Source organism: Xenopus laevis, chromosome 4L, assembly GCF_017654675.1.
Source record: "Xenopus laevis strain J_2021 chromosome 4L, Xenopus_laevis_v10.1, whole genome shotgun sequence".
NCBI lineage: Eukaryota > Metazoa > Chordata > Amphibia > Anura > Pipidae > Xenopus > Xenopus laevis.
Genome location: NC_054377.1, coordinates 88,673,025 through 88,696,043, shown reverse-complemented (window position 1 = coordinate 88,696,043; position 23,019 = coordinate 88,673,025). Strand labels below are relative to the sequence as shown.

Below are 23,019 nucleotides of genomic sequence, written 5' to 3'. Positions count from 1 at the left end.
GCCATTGTCTTGTTGGAATATTCGACCACTGCGTAACTTCTTGAACATTATCCTGAAGAATTTGTTAATATTGAATTCATCCAACCCTCGACTTTAACAAGGGCCCCAGTCCCTGAACTAGCCACACAGCCCCATGGCATGATGGAACCTCCACCAAATTTGACAGTAGGTAGCAGGTGTTTTTCTTGGAATGGGGTGTTCTTCTTCCACCATGCAAAATGCTTTTTGTTATGACCAAACAACTAAATTTTTGTCTCATTAGTCCAAAGCACTTTGTTCCAAAATGACTGGCTTGTCTAAACGAGCTTTTGCATACAACAAGCAACTCTGTTTGTGGAGCGAGTGCAGAAAGGGCTTCTTTCTCATCACCCTGCCATACGATGTACACCATCTGCAGCAAGATGTTCTTGCAGGTCTTTGGAGGTGATCTTTGGGTTGTCTGTAACCATTGTCACAATCCAATCCTGTTTTTTCCTTGGCCTGCCAGACCCGAGTTTTACAGCAACTGTGCTGGCCTTCCATACCCTGAAAACATTGCTGACCGTTGAAACTGACAGTTTAAACCTCTGAGAGTTTTTGTAGCCTTCCCCTAAACCATGGTACTGAACAATCTTTGTTTTCAGATCTTTTGACAGTTGCTTTGAGGATCCCATGCTGTCACTCTTCAGAGGAGAGTCAAACAGAAGCACAACTTACAATTGGCCACCTTAAATACCTTTTCTCATGATTGGACACACCTGCCTATGAAGTTCAAGGCTTAACAAACTAATCCAACCAATTTGGTGTTGCCAGTAATCAGTATTGAGCAGTAACATGCATTCAAACTGGCAAAATTATAAGGGTACCCACATTTTTGCACAGCCAGTTTTTCACATTTGATTTAATTTCATACAACTGAATACTGCTTCACTAAAAATCTTTGTTCAGAAAACACCCCAGTACTTGGAAAATGTAAGACATACCACTATCTTTTTTTGTTGAAAGTGGAGTAAATTATTATGCAGGCTGAGAGGGGTTCCCAAACGTTTTCATATGACTGTAGATATAGATGTGTCTTTATAGTGGTCCTGTGTTGTTTTCACACCGCTGCTTTAACACTAACCTAATGCAGGTTTGTTTTAACCTAGAAATGGTGAGCAGTCAGCCTGTCCCAATTGATGATGGAGGAAAAAGGAGAAAGAAGAAGCGGAGGACTAGAGCAATGGAGAGCTTTACCGGGAAGTTTGCAGGTATCTCTTCTTGGCATGTTAGTGTGGTTGTGTGCTTACTTTTTGCCAGCTGCCTAAATGTACACTATATTGCTGGCCTGTGATATGGTTGCAATGCCAAAGGTTAATTCTAGCCCAAAATTAATTAACTTCTTTGAATGCAAAGGCAATTCCGGCTTTTTCCACTGTTTCTAGCTGTTTTTGTGTCCATTATACATGTGTTTTACTTGTGTGTTACGGCTCGTGTTGGTGGAATTAGAAGAATTCCTATACTTGTATAGAATTCCTATACTGAATAACCTTATTCCCCCGACCCATGGTTAGAACCGTCTACTCCTCAAACCATTTTGCAACCAAGATGTTCTCTTTGCATAGTAGCACAGTGTGTACATGCAGAAAGTAAATGGACACAAATGCTTTGTAGCACAAACAAGCAATTGAAACTACATCTTTTATCTGGAAACCCATTAACCAGAAAGCTTCAAATTACAGATAGGCAGTCTCCTAAAGACTCCATTATATACAAATAATGCAAATTTTTAAACATGATTTCCTTTTTCTCTGCAATAATAAAACAATACCTTGTACATGATCCCCGACTAAGATATAATTAATCCTTATTGGTAGCAAAACCAGTCTGTTGGGTTTATTTAATGACTTTCTAGTAAATGAAGATCCAAATTATGATCCATTATCCTGAAAACCCCAGGTCCCGAGCATTCTGGATAACAGGTGCCATACCTGTATAAGATTCCCTTTGGGGATAAAGCTGTTGGACAGATCTTTTTAAAATAAGGCTTCTATGTATAACAATAACTGCAATGTATTTGAAACCGCTTGAAGGCATATGGTTGTCAATGGAAAACAAGTACAAAAATGTAATTGATATGCATAAACCGGTTTGGATTATGCATTTGACACACTGCCACACCCTTTCTTGTTGAAAAACAATGGTCGGCTACAATCTTCACTAATAAAGAATTAATCTGTAATTTACTAATTGCCGTACCATAGCTTGTTACTTTAGTGCAAGGGCTATTTGCAGTAGAACTGCATTACATTAGGACAGTGATTTGTACTAAAAATTTAAAAAAAACTTTGCAGTCTTCTTGCTAAAGATGATACCACCCTTCGTTCTGTTCATACAATTTAAATATTCGATTTGGATGCATCAATGTGGCTTACATTATACAATATTTTCAGCTTGTGAAAATAAGCTATTACTATTGTGTAATATATAAAAAGGTTGCTGTAAGTCTCTGCTGAGAAAGCAAACATGATAGCTGCTTGTATTCATAAAGGCTGAAGAAGAAGGCCAGAAGAAATATTCTTGGCACACTACTAAAGTGCTTATTTAAATAAAAACGAAACCCCCTTTATATGCAGTTTGCATTCACTGTATTGAAATGTAAATGTTGTGTAAAACATACAGGCATTGGTTATTCTGCACAGACACATTGTCTACACTTTTGCCACTTTTGAGTGGGACATGCCATGGATGCTTATTTTGGAGAAAAATAGAAAGGTTGCTTGGTTCTAACAAGAAATAAATGTTGAGCTAAATATATGTCAGGTATGGATGTAGCCTTGTTGCCCAACTGTAAATTTCCAACATCTATAGAGTAAAGTGTTGTCTAGAATGTTCAGATAATCTAGATTTTGTGGGACATCATTTTTTTTTCTAATGATGATCAGTGACTTTTTTTTTTTTAATGGCGGTTTAAATATTTACTCTATAATAAACTACTGTATTTCTATAAAGGGCCCAGTGAAGCCCGAAACATTGCTATTTTGTCTACTTTTTGTGTCACCCACTAAAATCACCATTATACAAAGTAGATTCATCGACACACTGTGCTGCAGTTCCTTGGATTTTCTGTATTTCTATAAGGCATGAGCAAGTTATACACTTGCTATTTCTCATTGCACTGGGAGGCAGAATGGAAATAAATGATATCCTTGTTCAATGACTTTGCAGAGTTTTAGGAGGTTTACCGTGGTTACCATGTGCAAAATAAGAATGCAGCTTTTAACATGAAATGGTGCTCCTATTCACCATGAACCCTTCTTATTCACATAAGGTGTCTTTCATCATTTCTGCATGTTACACCTCTGTATGAGAAGTGAGTCATTGTGTTTTTTTTTTTTGGCAGATCAGTACAGACTGACTGACGAGCTACTTGGAGAGGGAGCTTATGCTAAAGTTCAAGGCTGTGTCAGTTTACAGAATGGAAAAGATTACGCTGTCAAGGTAAAATTATTCCGCTAGTGTTTTGTTTGTCCACGTCTCTTGCATGCCTCTACCTGAAGCATCTGTGATTTTGATGACAGAAACAGGCAGTTTGGCCACACTGAAAGGAAACTTTCTGGTGCCAGATCATTACAGTTGCACTTCAGAATGTTCTATGTGCTCTCCTGGCTGGGCTGCGTTAATATTTCTCAAATTTCTTTTTTCATTTGAACATTAGGTTGTCCTTTGACTGGATATTTTAAGGGTCTCTCTATTAAAATCATTATAAATTATAATTTTAATTTATGTTTGAGTCTCAAAAAGTATTTCCTTTTTTTTTCTTTTTTTTTTCTTCATTTGTTCTTTACAAGTTAAATGTACCCATCCTTTTCATAAATAAATGATCCAGTCTGGTTGTCCTCACTGAACATCAAAGACCTTTTTATTCGCCTTGAGATTTCCCGCCATAATTTCTGATTTCTGTGAAATGTATTAATTGTGTACAAACAATGACAGATCTACTAAATGATCACAATATCAGCCGGAACCTGTACACAATGGCAACCTTAGTTAATCACAAATAATTACTGTATTATTACTTATTTGTTGTGCCAGTGAAGTGAAAATTCTTTTGCCACGCACTGCTCTTTTTGTCCCCTCTCTCACACCCTGGTTTGCATATGCAAATTGGGGTTTGGATTCAGTTAGGTATTCAGCAGAATCTTTCACAGGATTCGGGGTTCAGGCAAATCCAAAATAGTTGATTCACTGCATCCCTAGTTTTGATTGAGCAGACTTCCTAATCTGGTCTACTAATCTCGTCTGGCTGTCCGGATTACTGACCCCGGCTGCAAAAAAGATTCCTTTTTTGTTGTTGCTTTTAGTTTTCATGCCCTCTCCTATTCATCTATTATTTTCATTTTAACACTTCTCTCTTGTTGCTAGGGTAATTAGGTTCTAGCAACACATTCTGGCATGCATTCCAAGCATGACAGCTGTAGATCACAACATGTTAACCCTTTAAATGCCAGCAGACTGACATTTTGGTTATGCGAAATGCCAGCCATTTTTGAAACATTTTGTGCTCTCTCACTTTAGGCATTTTCTGAGGGGAAACCTATAGTTTACCTAGAAAAAATATACATTGTTTTTTTTTTCAGGAGAACCTGAGCTTTCTAAATCTGCCTGAGTTTTCATGTACCAAAAAGATTTATAGCGCTAAATACCAAAAAAATTATAAATTCCTATTTTTCATAGTACCTGTATATGAATTTATACCAGAAAAATATTTCATTTTACGCATAAAAATTAAACTGATTTGGAAAGCCTAATGTCTCTCGAATGTGCCAATACCAGATATGTATAGTTTTAGGGAGATTTAGGACTTCTTTACAGCAAAAACTCCCTGCAATATATTACTGAATTTTGAAAGCATGAAGGCAGAAAATGGCATACTTTAGATTCCAAGGCCAAAAAATCCTGAAACTGTAGGTTTACCCCAGCAAACCATATATTTTTGAAAAGTACACATTCTGCTGATTCCAAAATGGGTAACTATGTCTCTCTACTCCTATCAAACATCAAAACTTGTCTGAACGTAACCGTTTTTATAAAAATTTATCAAAATTCTGAAAATCCACTTCAAAGATTTTATTTTGCTGCTCCGCATATCTCGCACTGTATTAGGTACCAAGAAAAAGCACCCTGAATATGATTGCCAGGGGTCCACTGAACAGTTTGATGCCCATTATGCATAGGTTTACCAAAGTATCTGGCATTTAGTGACCCCAATATGAAATTAGCGCATCCAAATTGTGCAGGACTTTACTTCAGCTACTGAAAAATCAACACATTTACTGCATTTTTTGTGGGTAAAAACAGAAAAATATGTTTACCCCCCAAAACCATGTATTTTAGAAAAGTACACATTCTACCGAATCTAAAATGGGTACCCATGCCTTTCTGCTCCAAACTACTCCGTCACAAGCCTTACCCAGATTTGTCGGTTTTGGTGAAATACCTGAAAATTGCCTCAAAGCTTCAACTTTCCAGCATCATATGACCCGTGTATCATTACATACCAAGAAAAAGCACCCTAAATATGATTGCCGGGGTCCTCCAAACAGGTTGATGTCCATTGTGCATAGGTTTACCAAAGTATCTGGCATTAAGAAGACCCAAAATGAAGTTAGCGTATACAAATAGTCCTGTGGAAAAACTTCACAAAGCTGAAAATGTAATAAAATCATCAAACATGCAATAAAATGGCTTAAAATGCACCAAAATCACTGAAATTGCAATATAATCACTGAAATAACATACAAAAGGTATTGTGCAGTGCAATTAGCAAATACGCTATTTGCAATGGCAGTAAAAGTTTTTTCAGGAAAAAAAAACTGATTATGCAATAAAAAAAAAAGACACCAAATAGTGTGTGTGTGTACAGTTGGCCAATTGCGTGTTGTGTGTGCAAGCGTGTGTGAGTGCTGTGAATGTGTATGACCCCCCTGATCCCCTAAAATTCTGTCTATGTAAGTGTGTATTGGTAAAATAAGTGTGTGTGGTTGGCACTAACCAATTGATTTTCAGGTTAACTAGCCCTTTGAACGAAGTCATGGTCTACCACTAAACATACTGGGGATCATTTATAAACGGTGGGCAAATTTACACCTGGGCAGTAACCCACATCGACCAATTAGCGATTACCGTATATACTCGAGTATAAGCTGACCCGAGAATAAATCGAGGTACCTAAATTTACCTAAGAAAACTGGGAAAATGTATTGACTGGAGTATAAGCCTAGTGTTGAGAAATTCATTTAAGGACAAGGCCAATTACATGGCATATTATCTTGTGTGCAAGCGTTAGCAGCACAGATAATTGCACAGAAACAATTAAAACTCTAATGAAGAAGGGTAGTCATTCTGCTGGTGCACTGTTGGATACAAATAGGGTAAAGTATAAGAAACCCAGAGAAATGTCGATGAAAATGGGGCAAAGGGTGAGTATCCTTGATAAAATCTGAAATGAGTAGCACTGACACTGTACTATACCCTCCTCAGCCCTTCCCCTCTGTGCTCAATGCTGAAATGACAACGCTAGCTCACAAACTTGAACGCGGAGCATAGGCGGAGGGTGATTTTTTTGTTTGGGAAGGCTAATGGCAGCCATACAGAAGACTGATTTAAAAGTTACACTTACTGGACTCGCAGGCTTTTTGTTATTATAACATATTGCTGTTGCTTTTGAATCTGAGATGAATGCTGAGGATCAATTACAAACTCACTGAACAGTTATGTTCCATGTGCCCCCCCCTTAAAGTCACTGACAAAGTCAGAGTTGGTGATGTGGCTATTATGTTAGACATCCAGTCTCTCCAGCCATTATACATTACATTTTTGTCTAACCCCCCCCCCCCACCACCACCACATTGTTAAAGTAATTAAAATGAGTGCTATTGTAAGTGAATAATATATATGTATTAATGCACACTCTGTGCCATACACAAGCAAATGTAATGTAAAAAATGATCACAATATTATTATTAAAGTTTGTTACATATTTTGCACATATTTTTGTATTTTGCACATATTTTGTGTTGAACCCATAAATAAGAAATCTGAATTGTTCACATGAATTACAGATAAAGCTTCTCTTGCACAAAAATGCCCTTCTGTAAAATACTTGGTTATAAAAACAGTTCTTTTTGTCTAATGCACTAACAATCCTAGGAGCGATTAAACCAATCAATTTGTTTCTTCTGCCTTTCAAGTTGTGTCTCTTTGTTGCTGGAACACATTGATGATAAATGATGTTGCAAAAGCACTTGCTGTGATTTAATTGCATGTCTTAGGTCTTGACTATTTATTATGTGACTACAGGATGAAACTTTGGGGCACAGATCCCTGAATTTATAACAAGTCAGAGTAGAACTGTCAAGGCCAATTATACAAAATAGTATACGCTCTAGATACAGAGCAGTGCAAACCCGTATATTGTATACAGTTTGCACTGCTCTGTATGTATGTAGAATAATAGTTATTGTATTTGTTGCATTATGCCTTTTAGATTGTAAATTAGTGTATTTTGGGCAGGGCCTTCTTCTCTGCATGTTCTTTGAATAAACCCATTTATTGTACAGCACTGTGGAATATGTTGGCGCTTTAAAAATACATGTTCTTACATTGTTATTCTGGCCAATTAAGTTTAGACAATAGGTAGTATAGGTAATTCTCTGGACCCGAGTCAGGACTAAGCTAAAATTTGCCGTGGTGTAGAGTTGACTGGATGTGATTTTCTTCCTCTGCTGCTTCATCCTGCCCTTTAACTCTGGGTGGGGACAGAACACACAATTGTTGCTCAAATCCATCAAATTCCTAATTTCTTGAACAGTGTTGGGTCTCTGGCATCCCAGTTTTCAGAGTGTTTGATGCAAAATGGGTCCTTACAAAAATCTGAAAAAAAAGTTTTTATGTTCTTAGTATTTTATTATTTAGCATATATTCTATTCTACCAAGCATGGTGTGTAAATATGGTCTTCATGAGATAAGGTGTAATTTGCTTATGTTTTTGTTTTATCACTCTTGTGCTTTTGCCAATTTGTTATTCCTCTTTCTGCAGATAGTTGAAAAGAAGGCTGGGCACAGTCGCAGTAGAGTGTTTCGAGAAGTGGAAACGTTATACCAGTGCCAAGGCAACAAGTAATATCCGCATTCTTCCAGAAACGAATTTTATTTATATGGATCTTGTGTTTATAGATTGATGTTAATTACAATTTCTAGGGTTTCCTATTCTAATTTACATACGGTCAGTGAAGAAGAGCTGATTGTAAGAGAAATACACTGGGTTTCTAAAATGTAGAAAAGGTAAACAAATGTTTTTCAGATAAATTCACATTGTTGAGCATGCACGTTTCCAAATAAGGAAGTCAGTAAAGGTGGCCATACACGGATAGATCCGCTCGTTTGGCGATGTCGCCAAACGAGCGGATCTCCCTCCGATATGCCCACCTTGAGGTGGGCAATATCGGGCTGATCCGATCGTGGGCCCTAGGGCCCAACGATCGGATCCTAGCGTTCGCCAAACGGGCGGTCGGATCGCGGGACCGCATCAACGAACAGATGCGGCCGCGATCCGACGGGATTTTTAATCCCATCCGATCGAGATCTGGCCGACTTTCGGCCAGATCTCGATCGGGGAAGCCCGTCGGGGGCCCCCATACACGGGCCAATAAGCTGCCGACACGGTCTGTCGGCAGCTTTTATCGGCCCGTGTATGGCCACCTTAACTTCCATCTTTAACATAAAGCTGGCCATAGAGGTGCAGATTATAGTCAATGTCGGACAAATGTCCGTGGTAATCTTCCGACCTTAGACTAACCATCCAGATTAATATAAAGTAATAAAGAGAACAAATCACAACATGCTCGGGCCATTAGGTGACACACAGCAATTGTATGAAAGTTATGTCCGACAAATAGTAGTGACAATCTCCCATTGATTTCGTCAGATAGGCAATGCATGCAGAGATCTTATTGGTAGCCAATACAAATCTTTTATCCTGTCCGATCGACTGAACGATTAATCATACAATGTTACCTTTGCATCTACGGCCAGCTTTAATCAAATTTCTATATAATTAAGGGGGAGGTTCACCTTTAATTCAACTTTTAATATGTTTTAGAATGTCTAATTCTAATCAACTTTTTAATTGGTCTTTGTTTTATTTTTCATAGTTTTTTTTTTATTATTATTTGTCTTTTTTTTCTGACTCTTTCCATCTTTCAAATTGGGGTTACTGACCCCCTTCTAAAAAAAAACAGATGCTCTGTAAGGCTATAAATGTATTGTTATTGCTACTTTATATTACTCAGATTTCTATCCAGGCTCACGCCTATTCATATTCCAGTCTCTTATTCAAATCAATGCATGGTTGCTATGGTTAGACACTAGCAACCAGATTGCTAAAATTGCAAACTAGAGAGCTGCTGATTGTAAAGCTCAAAAACCACAAGTAATAAAAGATGAAAATCAATTTCAAATTGACTCAGAATGTCAATATCTATATCATAGTAAAAGTTAATTTAAATTGTGAGCAATCCTTTTAAAAGCAACAGCTGCCAAGTGCAGACCATAAAATAAAGACAGATAATGGGAATTGTTAGATTCAGATACCCTAAAAACGTATAGGATAACCTTAAATTATATTTTAAATAATAGTTAAAAGGGGGCATAACAATCCTTTAAAACAATCAACCATATACTATTGGATTATAATCAATGTATCTAAAAAAAATAAAGCTACCAAGTCAGTTTATTGCCAATAGATTAGCCACAATAGTGCAAGCGAGAACGTCATTTTTATTCTTTAGATTGCTTTTCTATTAAAGAGTAAACCGCTCTAGACACTGTTGCTGTTTGCTTAGGGTAGAAGCTGCCATATTAGCTTGCTATGACATCACTTCCCACCTGAGTCTCTGGGCACAGACTACAGCAGGGAGGGAAGAAGAGAGGAGCAAACTGAGCATGCTCACGCCTGGGGCAAGGAGGTTTGAAGTTGAAGGCAGGAAGTCTGATACAGAAGCCCATGTGTACACAATAGAAGGAAAGAAATGTGGTGTTTCTTTTGACAAAGTAGTCAGATCAGCATTACTTTGAGGGTTTACTAGTGTATTTATATAGATCTTTCTGATAAAAGCTAAATTAGTTTGAACCTTTCCTTCTCCTTTAAACAACATTGCAGGTAAGGATCAGTGTGCCTAATGATTATTTTATGCAGCCATAATAGTGCCATCTAGAGAAGGCCAGAGCAGCAGTTTTTAGCTTTTCTCTTTAAAGGGTGATCTTTTTTTATCCACATGTGATTACATCAGAGTGCAAGGTTTCACACAAGTACCAGTGCTCACTGCTACTTCTGACATGTGCTGAGAACCATATATGGTACAATGGAATTTGACTACTATCACTGCTATCACTGTCAGAGACCCCAGCAGACAAAAAAAAACATTTTTTTATCTGTGAATTTTCAGCTAGAGCATGTCAGATTTAGTTGGAAAGACAGATGGCATCCTACCTATATATTTTAAAAAAACACAAAAAACGAACTTGCAGATTGTCTTAGAATATTGTTGTCTACATTATACTAAAACGTAATTTTAAAGTGAGCTTCCCCTTCTATTTTGTCACTTAGGAAATATTGTCATTTTTAAAATTACAAAAAAAAAGTTGTTTTGTTTCTGTCTTAAGCAGAGGCAGGAATTGAAATAGGATTGAATTTGAAGCTTTTGAGCCCTGCACAGCTTTGGGGGAAGCACAAAGGGGGTCCCCTGTTAGCAATGCTGCCGCTGTGTGATGGTGCTGCCCTCTCTATTCACTGAATAAATGAGTGTCTTGCAGAACATAAACTAACTAAGCCAGTGAAGGGAGTTGCAATGAGCCAGTGTGCAGAGTATGTATTTTGCATTATTTAAAAGCATTTCATTATTTATTTACATTAAAACCATGGCTTAATGTCACTCTAGGAGACATGAGGCAATAGACACCATGTTACATATTACACATTCTCCCACAGATCAACTCTTCTTTTCAACTGGTATGATGATCTGACTAGTACTTCGCATTAGTACCAGGGATTCTTGCAGCAGTGATTTTTACTGAAGTAGACACTGGGAGTTAGAATGCAGTGGTTACAAGTAGCAATGGATGTTGCTGAAATAGCACAGTCATTATCAGTTATATATTATTCAGCATTTGGAATTTAAAAGGGCAGTATTCTCCCTTTTTCAACATAAGCAATAAACAGAACATGCTAAAACTAAAATTTTAATTAAAAAAAAAATCAATTTTTTCCTTTTGTCTTGCAATCACCGCTGTAATTCGTTAATTTGTTTCATGGAACAAACAAGTACCATTGCCCTAAGACATATGTGAAGTGTCCTGCTTATAGTTGCAGAAACCAAGATTGTGTTCTGCTTTCTGACTTTTATTTTCGCCTTCAGGAACATCTTGGAGTTAATAGAATTCTGTGAAGACGATGCTCGCTTTTATCTGGTCTTTGAAAAGCTGCGAGGAGGTACTTTACTGACTTATTTTCTACTTATTCATCACATTGAGCAGCACATTTAAACCCGTTTTAAAAGAATTAATATTGGCAGGTGAAAGTACTGTGGCCTTAATGAAGCAGGAAAAAGCTGAAGGACAGGAGATGGGAGTGTCCGATTGTGTAATGTTTGGAGGCAGCGATTGGAATTATCACAAACCATTTCAAGTGCATGAGCTAGTTTGGCAAATACATCCCTAAAGGCTTTTAAAGTAAAATATCCATTTCTTATTTTAAGGATAGAGAAACAATTTTTTTTCCTCTGCTGGCTTGTGCTTTTATACAAATATTTAAATAATAATAAAATCGAGTTTTCACTGTATTTTTTTAATATATGCTTAAAGGGGTGGTTCACCGTTAAAGGAAAACAATACCCCCAAAATGAATACTTAAGCAACAGTTTATATCATATTAAGTGGCATATTAAAGAATCTTACCAAACTGGAATATATATTTAAGTAAATCTTGCCCTTTTACATCTCTTGCCTTCAACCACCATTTTGTGATTGTCTGTGTGCTGCCTCAGAGATCACCTGACCAGAAATACTACATCTCTAACTGTAACCGGAAGAGTTGAAGCAAGAGACACAACTCTGTCTTTTAATTGGCTCATGTGACCTAAGAAGTATAGTTTGTGTGTGCACAGTGAATCGTACGATCCCAGGGGCGGCCCTTATTTTTTTTTAAATTTTCTGTTTATGATTACCCAATGGCACATACTACTAGAAAAGTATATTATGATGAAAATGGTTTGTTTACATGAAGCAGGGTTTTAAATATGAGTTGTTTTATGCAATATCTTTTTATAGAGACCTACATTGTTTGGGGGTTATAGTTTTCCTTTAAGCTGACTTTGTTTTGGCCTTTTTTTAAACATTTGCCATCTTCTTCTGAATCATTCTAGCTTTCAAATGAGGGTCATTAACCCCATCTAAAAAACAAATGCTCTGTAAGGCTACATATTTATTGTAATGGCTACTTTTTAATACTGATATTTCTTATCAAGCCCTCTCATGCCCCTATTCCAGTCTCTTATTCAAATCAATGCATAGTTGCTATGGTAATGGACCCTAGCAAACGGATTGCTGAAATCAGAAACTGGAGAGCTGCTGAATATAAAGCTAAAAACCTCAGAAACCACAAATAAAAAATTAAAACCAATTGCATATTGTCTCAGGATATAACTCTCACATCATACTAAAAGTTAATTTAACGGTGAACAACCCCATTAAGAAAGACTGTTAAGGTTGCTATAGTACTTTGACAAGGTTGGCTTTGAGGAAGGCTGTATTATTCCTGTACTTCCTTCTGTATGAGACTAATAGCATGCATCAACTTCAGTTTGTAGCATTATTCGAAGAAAGTGACATACTACTCATAAGTTAATATTTTAGACCCTTATGAAGATAATTCGCTTGATCGCACTTAACTTAAGGTTATTTTTAGGTTTAGAGACGGCAAGCCGGTATCCTGAAACCTTCAGAGTATGGTTAAAGGCTATACTTAAAAAATATTTGTAGATAAAGAGCCAGAATGTGACTTTTCTTGTTAGACTGCCTATTTTTTTAGGCCAAGCACATTTTTGCTGTGTCACTATTAGAGAAGCTTAAAATTCAGGTAAAGTTCACAGCCATAAAGACGTTAGTAACCTTACAGTTAACTTTCATAGGACACAGGCTGTCACAAGTTTTTTCATAGGCACGCACACACAGATTGGATCCGATTAAGGGAAGGCCAACTCACATAGACTCCATTTTAATCAAATCTAATTTTTTAAAATGATTTCCCATTTTTCTTTACTAATAAAACAGTTAATTGTGCTTGATCCTAACTAAGATATAATTAATAGTAACTGGAGGCAGAACCATTCTGCAATCAATCCTATTGGGTTTATTTCATATTTAAATTATCTTTTTATAGTAAACTTAAAGTGCAGTGCTCCGTATTACATACAGCTCCCTTATCCAGAAAATCCTAGGTCCTGATCATTCTGGATAACAGGTTCTATACCTGTATTTATTTTTTAATTCTCTGCTTAAAATTTTAAAGGGAATGTGTAGGCTTCCAACAAAGTTTAGAAATTCAATTAATATCTCTTGAAAGAAGCTTTTATACATATGATCTATTTCTTCAGTTTAGTCGATATAAGCTTCAGTTCCCCCAGCTGCATCTTGATAGTTATTGTATCCAACTTATCTCCTAACATTATAGTTTAGACAAGCACGTCAAGTTTTTTATTTTTAGTACTGATAAATGTTATTGTCACCTATTTTATATGCCAATTGGCCAACAAACGATGTATTTGGACATTAAACCGATTATTTGGGAAAATGTGCAATAATTCATATAAACATATCTTCTTTTTCAGGATAAATACTTTCCCATATTCAAAAAAGGAAACACTTCAATGAAAGAGAGGCCAGTAAAGTGGTTAAGGATATTGCATCTGCCCTTGATTTCCTTCATATGAAAGGTAAGGGAAAAACAAGAAGTATGGCTTCCATTTTACTACCTGGGAGTGTTGTATTTCATTTAGGAAGGGATGTGATAATAAACATGACAGATTGACAGCCTTTTATTATGACATCTGTATTGTACCAGTTTCCTGCTGCTCTAAAGTCAGCAGTCTCCCAGCATATTGTGCTGAGCTGTTGATACACCTACTCTTCTTGCTTAGTAAGGCCTTTCATAGGCATGCCATGCAGTGTAAGCAATTACATCAGATGAGCATCTTAAAAATAAAGTAAGGGAAAAAGTAGAATACATCAATCCAAACTGTTAGATCTCTTAAGAGAAATGCATAATGCAGAACTGCCATGCCACACACACAAAGATAATAATTTATTAAAACATTAAAGGAGTTGTTCACTTTCCAAACATTTTATCTTTTCCTCACCATCACCAGAAATAGTGATTTCTTTTAACTGCTTTTTATTTTTCACCATTTTATAATATTACTTTTAAAGTTTTGTTTCTCAACTTGTCTGGGGTGTTTAGTTTCTGTAAATTGTTTTAATTGTTGTTAATAATTTAATTTTAATACATCATTTGATACATTTCTGAACTTAAGCCTTACTGACCATAAACCTTGAATTTAAGAAGTCATAGTCATTAGATAGGTGATCTGCCCCTTTAATTGACTAAGAGAGACTTATTTATCTGTATAATATATAATTATATTTATCAACAGCACTGTTGCTCTGACAGGGAAATCTCATTTTAATACTATGGTACGAGATCCGTTATCCAGGAAGTTCCAAATTGCAGGAAGACCATCTCCCATAGAATCAATTTTAAAAAATTTTAAAAAATAATTTAAATTATTAAGCATGATTTCCTTTTTCTTTATAATCTTAAAACATTACATTGTATTTAATCCTAACTAAGATATAATCAATACTTATTAGAGACTGAACAATCCTATTGGTTTATTTAATGCTGAAATTATTTTTTTTAGACTTTAAGGTATGGAGATCTAAATTATGAAAAATACCTCTTTTCCTAGCTCTTGAGCATTCTGGATAACAAGTCCAATACCTGTACTTAGGGATGCACCAAAGCCATATTTTTATGATTCAGATAAATACTGAAGCATCTACTAAAGATTTGGCTGAACCTGAAGCCAAATCTGAACCCTGATTTGCACATTGTAATTGGAGAAAAAAATAAATCCATCAATTATAAACAGAAATGTGTCCCCGTTCTGTTTTTCAGAGCTTCAAAGTTACTTGACTTTTAAGGGTCTGTTTTCTGTTGACTGAACACTTGATAATTCATGTGTTTGCGGTTGCGCAAATTTAATTTTTTACAGAACTGCCAAGACACCGTTTATAGGTGCCGTTTGGACAGATAGATATATTAAATATTTAAAAAAAATAAAAAAACTAGTCCTTTAAGCAGGGTTTTCCATATTCATTCTGTAAACCTCTATGTAAACTGTTTGTTTGGCTTCTGTGGAGTTTGTAGATTGATTTTTTTGTTAGAAAGTTGCTCTTGTAGCTTATTGATTAAATGTGCATTATATGATTTCTAAGAAGAGGCATGGCGAAAAGGCAAAGTGTTTAATAATCTAAGTAAAGAGCCTTTTCTGAGTGTTTTTGTTAGCTCTCATTTACACCCTGCTGTCTTCTTTTTGTTAGGTATCGCTCACCGTGACTTAAAAACAAAAAAACATATTGTGTGAATGTAAAGATAAGGTACATTTATCCTAAATTATTTTGTTTGCTTTTTTTATGTAGGGTTTCTCTGGAGTTCTTGGGACTGAAATGTAAGATAAAGAACAGTATTAGGATAGAAATACATTGGAGCACTGGTCCTTCTAGTTTGTATGACCCAGGTGGCTCACCTATGAAAAGGAGAGAAAACCGTACAAATGAATATTGCTAAAAATGCCATGTTTTGTATACTGAACATATTGAACCAGCCTACAGGTTCAACATATATATATAGTATATTTAGCACTGTTGATTGATTGCTGCTTTCTTTTTCTCTTTTTTTTTTTAATCCTTTGACATGAAACTTTTATAGCTAGTATAGAGTATAGCTCTCCTGATAACAAACAGGCAGAGAAAAACATTAGATACATAACATGTACCCTTTCCCCAAAGACAAAACACTGTTCACAATTTCCAGTATTATCATTTTGTTTTCAGGTGTCGCCTGTGAAAATCTGTGACTTTGATCTTGGAAGCGGTGTAAAACTAAACAGTGCATGCACCCCTATAACTACGCCGGAGTTAACAACACCTGTAAGTAGGTCTCTTGTGTATTTTGGTTGAGAAATTGTGCATTTGTGTAGCGAACTGAACACGGTTAGGATTTTGAGCTTCAATTCGTAACACTTAAATCATTCATTATGTAACTGTTGTAATGTATTACTAGTTTAGGGCACTTATTTAACAGATTTTTGCCCAATGAGTTGGTGCTACAATCTATTTGTCTTCAAGCTAAATTTTACCTCTATCAGGAATGGCATTCAACTGCTTAATTTGTCGAAATACAGTGTTCACACAGATCTTAAAGGGCACCTGTTGTCAAAAAATATTATCCCCCAACCAAAGGTGCAGGCTTATAGAGCCGGCAGTTCGGTTGGGGGGTAACAGTAGCTTTTTTTTTTAAAATTACCCCCCCTCCCGCCAGCGCTAGAACACTCGCACCAGGAGGGTGCTCTAGGTGTGGCCATGTTAGGTCAGAGCGCATGTGCATAACCTGCTTATGACATCACACGCATGACATAATGAGCAAGTTGCGGCATCCCTATTGCTGTTTGTTTCCATTTTTTTTGAGACCAAGAAGCTAGCAATCCCCAGTGGACAGCGCCACTTGGTTTGCTGTTCTTATGAATTTGAAGCAGTTGAAGCATTTTGACTCATTCCCCCCCCCCCAAAAAAAAACCACTGTAATGGTCCAAACACCTAACTTACAAATATTATTTAGTATTGTAAACCTTAACAGTCAATCAGATATTTACATTGATCAAAGGTAGCTGGTTACTATGGGTGTCTACAGTGACGCAATATGAACCTCTGTGACATTACAAAAGAAATAAATCAGCAGGTTGTTCTTAACGTTTCATATGATTCTCATTTACAGTGTGGATCAGTCGAGTACATGGCTCCCGAAGTGGTGGAAGTTTTCACTGAGGAAGCTACTTTTTATGACAAGCGCTGTGATCTGTGCAGTCTGGGTGTCATTTTATACATAATTCTTAGTGGGTATCCTCCTTTTGTGGGCAACTGTGGGACAGACTGTGGATGGGACCGAGGAGAAGTGTGCAGAGTGTGCCAGGTATTCTACTTTTAATTAAATGTAACTCTGGCTAATCTCTACAATGCCCTTTATTGTTGATCAGGGAACTCCGTAATGGAGGGGACACCCTTTCCATCTAGCTGCCAATTTCAAGAAGACTGCGACATGCTTTGGGCGGCTCAGTATTGGGAACACTCACTACGGTGTTAGCAGTGATTTCTCTACAGATTTACAGCACAGTGTCTAGCACTGCTGGAAATGTACTTCCACACCTGGTGGACTGTGAATGTACTGATAGCTGGTTCACACTGAGAGGGTAGCAGTGCATGTCATTTAATGTATATTCTTCAGAGCACTGCGAGCAGCAAAAAGCTTTGACTTTTTCAGTGCCAGCATCCTCCATATAGGGGAAGTATTGTACATTAAGCTTCAACATCCTTGTCTTACCTTAAAGAGGTGGTTCAACTTTAAGTTAACTTCTAGTATGTAATAGAATGACAAATTCTAAGCAACTTTTCAATTGGGCTTCATTATTTATTTTTTCATATAGTTTATGAATAGTCTCCTATTCATATTCCAGTCTCTTATTCAATTCAGTGCATAGTTGCTAGGGTAATTTGCACCCTAGCAACCAGATTGCTGAAACTGCAAACTGGAGAGCTTCTGAATAAAAAGTGAAATAACTCAAAAACTACAAATAATAAAAAATGAAAACTAATTGCAAATTATCTCAGAATATAACTCTCTACATCATACTAAAAGTTAATTTAAAAGAGAAGGAAAGTTGTTTACCACTTGGGGATGCCAAATGTTAGGCACCCCCAAGTGAATGTATTTACTTACCTGCTCCTGCACCGGTACTCCATTGATAACAAAATGTTCCATTCACCACTACTTTTTTTTTTTAATCTTCAGCCAGTTCTCTATCCAAGTACAAATATTAAGTTCCGGCTCTGTATTCCTTAATTTAGCCTGTAAACTTCTGTGTGGTACTGTCAAATCAATTAATGGGGTAGTTCACCTTTAAGTTAACTTTTATTATGTTTTTCAATTGGTCTTCATTATTTTTTTTTTATAGATTATTTTTTATTTTTTTTTATTTGCCTTTTTCTTCTGACTCTTTCAAATAGGGCTCACGGACCCCATCTTAAAAAACAAATGCTCTCTAAGACTACAGATGTATTGTTATTGCTTCTTTTTATTACTCATCTTTCTATTCATATTTAGTCCCTTATACAAATCAGTGCATGGTTGCTAGGTTAATTTGAATCTTGGCAACCAGATTGCTGAAACTGCAAACTGGTTCAGTTGCAGGATAAAAAATCAAATAACTCAACAACACCGAATAATTAAAAATGAAAACCAATTCACGGAACGGTATCACTCTCTACATCATGCTGCAAGTTAACTCAAAGGCGAACAACCCTTTTTAAGTGGTTTGGCACTCGCATCCATGAATGCAGAATAAATATAGAACATTGTACATGTATATTGCATCTTTGTGTATTTTGTGTATATGAGTGTAACTTTTTATTCTTGTCTCTCTTGAATTTTAATGTATCTTATAGAACAAACTATTTGAAAGTATCCAAGAGGGCAAGTATGAATTTCCAGAAAAGGACTGGTCCCATATTTCCAGCTCAGCAAAAGATTTGATCTCCAAGCTTCTTGTTCGGGATGCCAAAGAGCGACTGAGTGCTGCTCAGGTTCTGCAGCACCCATGGTTGCAATGGGTAAGCATTGCAATTTGTGTCTTCTCATTATCTCCATAGAGATATGTGCAAAAGACTAGGATTCTGCTTCTAAGTATAGATTCTTTTTACTTGGCAAGAATGGATTTTCTAAATTTAGTTCCTTTTTACAGAATAGTACCATTGTCTGTAGACTTCACCTTTTTTTTTTCTTCCTTTCAAGGATGCTCCTGAGCGAGGACTGCCCACCCCACTGGTGCTTCAGAGGTACTATTTATTTATAATGCATAACAAAGAAAGTCTAATTGAGATGATGAAAATGAGCTGCTTGTAAGCCATATGTGTTTCATTTAAGAAGAGCTTTGAAATGAATTTCTGTTAAGATAATCTGCTTACAAGTCAGATGTAGTTGCATGGGTCAAAACGTAATGGGACTGATACAAAAGTCTGATGTGTAAACTACAGGTATGGCATCCGTTATTCATAATGCTCCGAATTACAGAAAGGCCGTCTCCCATAGACTTAATTTTATCCAAAAAAATCCAAACTTTTTCTCTGTAATAATAAAACAGTACCTTGTACTTGATCTAAACTAAGATATAATTAATCCTTATTGGAAGCAGAACCAGCCCATTGGGTTTATTTAATGTTCAAATTATTTTCTAGTAGACTTAAGGTATGAAGATCCAAATTACATAGAGATCTGTTATCTGGAAAACCCCAGCTCCCAAACATCCTGGATAATTGGTCCAATAGCTTTCCTTGGGAGATTTGCCATCCGACGTAACACGCCTGTTGGATGCAAACGCTGCATTCTGTGTCTGCATCAGACGAGATAAAATATTATGGTGTCTGAAAGACTTTTTTCTTCTCATTGAAATAGATTGATGCCGAATGCTGTATGAACAAACCACATCATCTGATTTTATCTGATCTAACTTAACATTGCAGCTTTGGGGATCAGATTTTGTAGTATAATACAAAATCTGATCAAAATCTCCCGTGTAGTTTAGCCCGTAGTCAAACAAGTAATCTCTAGGCTGCAAGCCGTTTTATACTGATTTCGTTAAAAAACTATATGTAAGAGTTATCCATCCAAGGACATTCATGACATTTGCTCACAGGAGTTTCTCCTCAGTAGGCGATTGCTTGCAGACAAATTTAAAGGGCAACATTATCATACTTTAGTGTCAATCAGTTTACTCTACACAAGGTATGCAGGGTTATAGCAGGAGGACTTCCAAATGCTCAAAGACAGGGTAAAGGAAAAAGTCTTAGGGGCCCATTCACTAAGCTCGAGTGAAGGATTCGAATGAAAAATACTTCGAATTTCGAAGTATTTTTTGGGTACTTCGACCATCGAATGGGCTACTTCGACCTTCGACTACGACCTTCGACTTCGATTCGAACGTTTCGAACGAAAAATCGTTCGACTATTCGACCATTCGATAGTCGAAGTACTTTCCCTTTAAAAAAAACTTCGACCCCCTACTTCGGCAGATAAAACCTACCGAAGTCAATGTTAGCCTATGGGGAAGGTCCCCATAGGCTTGCTAAACTTTTTTTGATCGAAGGATTTTCCTTCGATCGTTGGATTAAAATCCTTCGAATCGTTCGATTCGAAGGATTTAATCGTTCGATCGAACGAAAAATCCTTCGATCGATCGAACGAACGTTTAGCGCTAAATCCTTCGACTTCGATATTCGAAGTCGAAGGATTTCAATTCGAGGGTCGAATTTCGAAGTATTTTTTACTTCGAAATTCGACCCTTAGTGAATCTGCCCCATAGTGTAGCTGTTTTTCTCATCTCATAAAGTAGCATTATTCTGGTATGTATGACAGGGTATGCAGTATTTCAGTGATTTAAGAGAACTGCCCCCCCCCCCCGAAAGAAAAAATTTGTGCAGATTTGATGAAGTGGTTGTATCTGTGAACTAATTTATCAGCTAACAAAGGATTAGGTTATATGATTATTTGAAAAATTGGGCCCATCTCATAAATGCTGCTTCTAATCAGTGCAGCACTTGTAGCTGGATATGCTAGAAGGGTCTGTCATTTTGCACTTTGGTATATAGTTTCTTTTTAATACTGTACAAAGACAAAACTGATGGAAATTAATGCCTAGATGTCCAGCATATCTAGCAAATTATGTAAATGTGGTTGAGGGATTGGTTTTGCTTCTTTGGAAATATGACAGATTTCCCTCGCCTTCTCGTGCTTTGAAGCTGTCTTTCAAAATAGTCTGCTCAAATGGAATCGGATCCTTCATTATGCAAGGTGTAATGTGTAGCCTTGTAGATCTGACGAAGAAGCCTGTGTAACTTGAAAAGCTTAAGATCTCATTATATACTTTTTCATTCCTAATTTATTAAGGTTCAATATTTTGATTCTGTTTAGGAAATGGTATGTTGTGCTTGACCAATAGAGGGTTGCGTTTGGAACTGACAAAAGTGATCTTAGCTGCTTTTCAAAAAAACGCATATAAATGCAATATATGAATGTTTTTGCACTTTGCATGCATATGAACAACACATAAAAAAAGAATGCCCATGTGTAAGAGCCCTTAAGTTAGTTAATAACAATACAATATATTCAACTTCTCTCCCTGTTTTGTTATGATAGAAACAGCAGCACAAAGGACCTGACTATATTTGCAGCAGAAGCGATTGCCTTGAACCGCCAGCTCTCACAGCATGACAATGATCTGAACGAGGAGCATGAAAATGAAAGCTTCATCCATGCAGTCTGCTCTATAAGGCTCTCTCCACCATCCCAGGCCCAGCCCAGGCCCATGCACGTAAAGGTGGCTCCCATCCTACTCATACTACTGTGACAACAAGCCAAGGGGCACCCTAAGATTCTCTTGCCACCTGCTCCTGTTTGCAGTAGGAAAGTGGGATGTGTGGGAGCTCTTGTACTGTCACTTTAAAAATGTAGTCTGATTTTAAAGAGCACTGTAAACCAGTGCTTTTTATTTGCTTTGCTGAAATAGTGCTTCCTTTTGTTTTAATCTCAGGTGCAAATTTAGCTGCAAAAAATTGGAAATCCTCTCTGGAAGTGGAAGAGGTTAATCCTAACTCTGGTTAAATAACTGTGACACTTAACTCTGTCTGTGTGTTTCTCTTTTTCATGTGAAAAGATACTTAGTTTTCCAATTTCATTTTATTAAGTATAATATTGAGCACTGCCAAACAACGCAGGCATACCTAGAGAATTCCCAGGACGTACTGATCCAAAAAAAAAAGTAAGAACAATAACAGAATATTGTAATAATAATATTCACTAGCTATTTATTATTATAAAAACCAACAGTGTATTTAACATAACTGCCTCATTCGTTAATTTTAAAAATTGTCTTTTTTTTTTTTATGTGTCTTACAAGATATGTGTTTTTACATGTATTTTTTTTTTTAATTTATATGTATGCATTGTTAATACCATAGGGTCATATATTTTTGTCTCATATCAAAATGTTGGAAACATAAATAAATACTCGTATATTTTTTATCATTTTGGTAACCATATTATTTTTATATGGGGAATGCACAGTAAGTTTCGTATGGATCTAGAACTGTAAATGATTATGTTGCTGCCTTGTCACATAGCTGTAGCAACGTGACAAGCTGTTTAATAATCTTATTGACAACTTTGTGTTTACTCCTGTAGAGCCTGGAAATGGAATTGGTTTGTCAATGTTATTTAATACAAATGCAAAGAAATACATTTACCTACTTTTTAAATTTTACAAACACCTTTTTGTTTTGGAGTCATTTTGATTTCTAATGAGCTTAATATGTTCTTTATGGAACAGTGGGCATGAAACACAAAGTGATATTTGTTTACTGTGTGTTTTGGAAAGAAAAGGAATTCTCATGCCTACTGAAATCTAAAATGAATGGACATTTTCTGACTGTTTTTGGGAGTGTAACTTCTCTAAGCAGCCTATGAAAAATATGACTGGAAGTAGGTCATTTATGTTGACCACTTTGACTTGTGGCAAAGGGTATTTTCCAAAATGGTATTTGTATCCAGTCTGACTCATA

At 36.5% G+C, this 23,019-nt stretch overlaps 1 pseudogene; it reads left to right on the top strand.

Moving 5' to 3' along the window:
- The first annotated feature begins 1,105 nt into the window (after window positions 1-1,105).
- LOC108713533 lies at window positions 1,106-22,326 on the top strand (annotated as a pseudogene).
- The last annotated feature ends 693 nt before the right edge of the window (window positions 22,327-23,019 follow it).